Genomic DNA, 7,303 nt, shown 5'->3' with positions numbered 1-7,303 from the left:
CTCGTGGGCGATTTGGCGCGCACAAACCACGCGTGCGCGACACATATAAATTAACGGTATAGCATATAATATAACTTTATAAACAGATACATTGCAGTTAACTATTACATTACATATTCAATATTAACATATAACGTATAACGATATACGTTTAGTAATATAGATATACGTATACGTTAAGCTATAACGTATAATTACATTACACTTATAATATATATAACATATAACTTATAGCGTATAATATAAGGTATAAAATCAACATTAGAACTTTACATCATACGGTATACGTTATTAACATAGTAAATATATATAAATAATAATTTAATATAACAGTATACATATAGCGTATAACGTTACATATAGAATATACATATAAATTACATATACCATATAATACATATAACATATACATTCTGAAGTATAACATATTAACTCTAAGTAGTAATTAGACATATAAGTTAACATTAAAACTAAACATTCACGTGTTAACGGTACGTTAACATTAACTTACCATTGATTCATATAAATATAATTAACTATAAACATATATTCAGGTATTGTTGTGGTTGATTGCTAGGTACATCTGTCAATAGTGAGGTTTCTCTTTTATGTGTGGATGGTGTAGGAGACATGGAAACTGCGACCGACCGTGGAAGACCGATGGCAGAGGATTATGAGACTGCATCGTAATAGCTGTTAATAAGCGGTTAGGCACGATTGCCGATTAACCCCGCCCGTTACTGTTGGGTAGGGCTTATGGTCTTGCGTTCTATGGTTGATGTTATGGTGGGGTTAAGGTTACGCGCCGCGCCACCGTGCAGTTATTTTACTTCACGCAGTAAATGACGCACAATTCATATACTCACGTGTGCGTGGCGGATTTTCGTTAATTTTGCGCATGCGCTTATTGTTCCTGACTGTGCGCGGTTTTTGTTGGTATTTGATCATGCATCATTTTACGTTTGAGTAATAATCGTGTTGCGCCTGGCACTAGAGTTAGGGCCATGTAATAGTGGCGCACAAAGTGTGATACCATCATAATAGCAGTGCTGATATTAGAAGTTTGAAGTATTAAGGGTGAGGTTTGAGGTAAGTTTAGCTATTGGTAGCAAAGCGATGAACACATTTGTCTCTCTGTTGTTCAAGCTGCGTTATTATCTCCGTGTCGCAAGTAAGCACGATGTTAACAGGACGCACCTGTCGTCAGATGTCGTCGATACAATGACAGCCATTATCAGCGACATGATGATGGCAAGGTTAGTGCTTCTAAACCCACCACAGTCCCCGCATCCCCCACCTACCACCCTACCCACACGACAACAGCCCCGCACCTACCGACATCCTGACACCTATCCCACCTACCCAACACTACCCATACCCACACATTACACCTCCTCAACACCTACCACCAATACCCCACATACACACAACCTACCACATCGCCCCCACCCTACCCACCAACATCCCGCACCTACCACACCTCCCACCCTATCACCAAACACAATCCCCGATCCCCACCTACCCCAACCTCACATCAGTCCCACACTACCACCAACATTCCCGCACTCCCACCTACCCACACCTACCCACACCACAACAATCCCGCAGGGTACCCACTCCCCACACACCCTCCCCGCACCTTACCCACCCTAACCACCTACCCAGACCTCACCCCCTACCTACATACCCACCACAACGTCCGGTCCAACCTACCCACATTCCGGCACCTACCCCAACCGACCCCAACACCAACACATCCCGCACTACCCCACGCTACCGCACACTTACCCACACCTTACCCAAGTACCACCGTCCCCCGCCAGCCAAATCCCGCACTACCCACCTACCCACATCCACACCCACACAGATCCCCGACCTCCAAATACCCCACCCCAAACGAACATCCCGGACGATCCCACACTCACTCACTACCCCACACCTCCCAAATATCACACTACCGCCACCCAGATGATCCAACTTACCCACACACTACCCACCTACCACACTCCAAACTACTCCACTCCCACTACCCACACTTACACCACCAGCAATTCCGCACTACCCCACACTATACCACCTAGCACAACCTACCCTGCAGTACACACTACCCCCCCCTGTGCCTCCCCCGCCAGCCTACCCCACCTACCCCCCTCCACCTCCCCAACTTACCCGACACCCTCCCACCTACCCACTACACCAGACCCTCCCACAACTTCCGCACTACCCCACTCAGCGCACCCTCACACAACTAATCCACACTACCCCACTCCCCGCACTACCCAACCTCCCCAGCACTCCAACTACCCCACACATTTCCGCCGCACCTACCCGCACCTTACCCCACTACCCACCCACAGATCCCCACTACCCCACTACCCCACACTAACCCACACTACCCCACGCAGCATGAACCAACTACCCGCGCACCTAGCCGCCACCTAACCCCACCCAGCGCCCACATCCCCCCCCCACCAGCCATACCACACTACCCAAACTTCAACCTACCACACTCCCGCAACTAACCGCGTCCCCCACACAGACTCGCCCCCCACTTGTCCCCGCCAGCTACACCACCCCTACCACCACCACCCAACGCTACCCCGCACCGCCCCCCTTCCCGACTACCCACCCCGTCCCCAGCACTAGCCCCCACACACCACACTCCCCGCGACCTACCCACCTAGCAGCACACCCAACTACCTCACACTGAACCCCACACCTACCCCACCACAGTCCCCACAGCCTCCCCCTCACCACCGCCTGCACACACCTACCACTACCAACACACTACCCCCCCACTACCTACCACACCTTTACTATCACCGTCAACCCACCACCTCCACACTCACCACGTCCCCCACATCCCCCACACGCAGGACTCCCACACCGCCCCCACCCTGAACCACCACTCACCCCCTACCCACACTACTATACACATACCCGCACCCCTGCCCCACACTGACCACACCTACCGGCACACACAACATCCCCGCACCTCCCACACGCTTACCGACCCTCCTCCCTACATTTCCCCACGACCCTACACGGACTACCCCACAACATACTCACACACCTACATTACCAACAACTACCAACAGCCACTACCACTACCCATCTAGCCTACACCTACGTAAGCCTACAACTGCACACCCCAACCAGACGGCGCCGCCTTACCTTCTCCCTCCTACTCCACCTTACCCACACCTACCCCATACCCTACCCCAACTAGCCTACACTCCAACATACCACAACTACCCGCACCACCCCCACATTACCCCGCACAACTACCCACTACCCACCTACCCACACTTCCACCCACTCCCAACATCGCACACACCTACCCGACTGACGCGCGAGCCACTATCCGCACACCTACCCACTACCCGCACTACCAGATTCACCACACATCCCACAACCTCACCCCACACCTACCCGCATACCCCCTCTCCACTTACACCTACTCCATACTACCTACCACCTTCATTATATCCCCGCCCTTCACGCTACACTCACCCCTACCCAACTCCAGAACCGTCCCCTACCTCACTACATCTACCCACACTACCCTAATACCCCGCACCTCCCCCCATTCCACACACTAACCCCGGCACTGCACACACTCCCACCTCCACGCCACACTACCCACCGTACCCCTAGACCACTTCACCACACTTAAGCACAACAATTCCCGAACTACCCCTCACCCAACTATTCCGACCTACCTGCAATACCCACACTACCAACATAACCCCGACCTTACCACACATTACCCAGCCCCATCACCCCACTTCACGCACTCACTACCCACACCAACCAAATCCCACGACCTCCCCCCACCTCCACGACCACCATCCCCGCAATACCCACCTACAAACCTAACCCCACACCCCAGCGATCGCACACTACCCCACCCAGCTACCCAATACACCCCTCCGCACTCCACCTTAACATACCCAATACCCAACTACCCCCTACTCACACTACTCAACTACCAACTATTCAGTTCCTGTGCCAGGCGGACGGGACTACCCCACCACCTCAACCCACAACTATCCGACCTACAAGCCGGACCCATAACACGCACACTACCACACATACCCCGACCTACCACATCTTACCCCCACTACTACTACTACTACTACTACTACTACAACTACAATTAATAATAATAATAATGATAATCATAATAATAATAACAATAATATTAACAATTATATAATAGCAATAACAACAATAATAATCATAATCATAATTATTATAATAATAATAATAATAATTATTATTATTATTATTATTATTATTACCAACAGTATCAGATTATGAACGTCGCCGTCAACTTCGACAACACGGCGCCGACCGACGGTGGCTCCTCCTGGTGTGACGGCATCGAGCACGTCTACGCCGACCCGGACACACAAATACAATTCGTCTTCGCCAACGACTCGGGCCGGGCTACGTGGCAGCTGCGCGTGCTGGAGACGGGCGTCGTCTACGACAGTGGTGACGTCACATCCGACATCTGCATCGAGGCTCGAATCGACGAGAACGGCAACGAGCAGCGACACGTCGTCACGGGTAAGGTGGTCGTCTGCGACCGACCGCTCATCGCCGACGACTGCATCATGATCCGACTCGAAGCAGACGAGTATCTACTGACGGAGGCTGGTGAGCTGGTGTACGGAGGCATCGTGTATAACATGTCGGGATACCAGCACGGGGACAACGACACAGCTTACATCTGCAACCCGTACCCGGTCACGCCCACCCCCGCATTCATCCTCCCGCCTGCCGTCATCGTCGCCGAGGGCGTCATCACGGTGGCGCTGTTGTCGCTGTCGCTCGTCGCCATGTTGGCGACGCTGGTGACGTATGCAGCGTTCCCGCGCCTGCGCAATCTTCCTGGCATCTGCATTATCAACCTGACGGTGGCGCTGTTCGCAGCCGACCTTCTGTTTGTCGTCGGCGTGCAGGAGCGTCGCTCGCACGTCGTCTGTCTCGTCACGGCGCTGCTGCTGCACTATCTCTTCCTCTGCGCATTCGCCTGGATGAACGTCGTCGCGTATGACCTCCACATGACCTTCGCCAGCGACGCGCGCCGCGTGCGCGACACGTGGGACCACCTTCCCCGCTACGCTCTCTACGGATACGGAGCACCTCTGCTGCCCGTCGCAGCCTGCGTCGTCGTCTCCTACATCGAGGCGATCCCGCTGTCGGCAAAATACGCCAACAACTCCACCTGCTGGCTGACGGACGGCGTCGCGTCGATCGTTTTCTTCGGAGTTCCTGTCATCGTCGTTCTGTCGGCAAACGTCTACTTCTACGTGCGCGCCGTCGCCACGATACGTCGCACGCGCAAGCTGCCCGACGGACTGCGACGTTCGAATAAGCGCGTCGGCGTCGGCGGGGACGTCGGCCGTAGCGACGTGCTCGTGTACGTGCGCATGAGCAGCGTGATGGGGTTTACGTGGATCGTCGGCTTCGTGGCGGCGGCCGTGTACGATGTGCCCGTGCTGTGGCATGTCACCAACATGCTGTTCATTATCTTCAACTGTCTGCAAGGTCTCTTCATCTTCATCGCCTTCGTCTGCAAGCGCAAAGTACTGCAGCTCTACAGGTAATAGGCTCTCTCTCTCTCTCTCTCTCTCTCTCTCTCTCTCTCTCTCTCTCTCTCTCTCTCTCCTCTTCGTCTCTTCTCTCGCTCGTCTCTGTCGCTCTGTGTGTGTGTGTGTGTGTGTGTGTGTGTGTGGTCTGCGGTGTGCGCGCCACGCGTGGCGTGTGCGTAAGCGCGGTGTGTCATGTGTACGATGAGTGTGTGTTGTGTGCGTAGCGTGGCGTCGTGGGCGCCCCGTGCTCGCGTACTGCTACGTGCGTGTGTGCGTGTGTGGCGTGCGTGCGCGTCTGCTACGTGCGTGTGTGCGTGCGCGTCTGCCGTGCGTGTCGTGTGTGTGTGCGTGCGTGCGTGTTCGTGTCGTGCGCGTCTGTCCACGTGGTCGTGTTGTGCGGTGTGCGTGCGTGCGCGTCTGCACTGCGTGTTGTGCGTGCGCGTCTGCACGTGCGTGTGTGGGTGTGCTGCGTGCGTGCGGTCTCGCGTCTGCAACGTGTCGTGTGTGCGTGGCGTCATAGCACGTGCGTGTGTGGTGCGCGTCCTGGCGCGCTGCACGTGCGTGTGTGCGTGCCGCTAAAACCTATTTGCTGTGTTTGCAGTGTGGGGGAAATATTGGACGTGTAATTGATTTATACTGTCTTGGTGACTGTCCCTTCGCCACAAGGTCATATTTAGTTGTACCATCTAAGCCGCTAGATTTAGATCTATTATCACTAATCCGTACACGTGGCCGCTCACTGTACATAGACATACTCGATATAAATATACCATACTAGCGTAGCTGGCTGTCAGAGTACTTGCAATATCCTCTTGTGCCTCATAGAATATATTATATATATATTATATATTAAAATATATATATATATAATGCATACATATATACATCTATATAGTATATATATATATTATTTATCAGGGAGTAGATAATAGGGAATGATGTATATATATAAGTCTTCTTGTCGCACGCTACACACAACCTTTCGCGTTCTCGCTCCTACATTTTCCGCGTTCATTCCCTTCTCAGCCTGTGTTATTATATCCATTCCCTCTCACCGTGTTTATTATACCATTCTCTCACCTGTTGTCTTATTATACATTTCCCTCTCACCTGTGTTTATTATCGCATTCCTCTCAGCGCTGGTTTATTATACCATTCTCTCTCACCTGTGTCTTATTATATCCATTCCTCTCACCTGTGTTTATTATACGCATTTCCTCTCACCTGTGTTTATTATACCATTCCTCTGCACCTGTGTTTATTTATAACCATTCCTCACACCTGTGTTCATTATATACATTTCTTAGGCAGCATTATCGTCTGCCTCTTTTCTCCAGCAACCTTTTTAACCCGCGACCATTACCTTGACCTCTGGTCCATGTAGTTACTCTCCTCTCTCTAGTCTCTCTCTCTCTCTATATATATATATATATATATAGTATATAATAGAAATATATATTAAAAAAATTATATTATATACATTATCCCCTCTCACGCCACACAGCCACTCTCTCCTCTCTCCCTGCTCTCTCTCTCTCTCTTCTCTCTCCTCTCTCTCTTCTCTCCCAGGCACACGGCACAGCACTACCTAATCTTCTCTCTCTCTCATCGATCGTTCATCTCTACTCATTCTCTCTCTTCTCTCTAGTATAATATATTATATATATATCATATATATTATATATACCCTCTCACCAATA

Source organism: Priapulus caudatus, unplaced genomic scaffold, assembly GCF_000485595.1.
Source record: "Priapulus caudatus unplaced genomic scaffold, Priapulus_caudatus-5.0.1 Scaffold1622, whole genome shotgun sequence".
Taxonomy (NCBI): domain Eukaryota; kingdom Metazoa; phylum Priapulida; class Priapulimorpha; order Priapulimorphida; family Priapulidae; genus Priapulus; species Priapulus caudatus.
The sequence above is the reverse complement of the archived record's forward strand: the minus strand, read 5'-3'. Positions refer to the sequence as shown.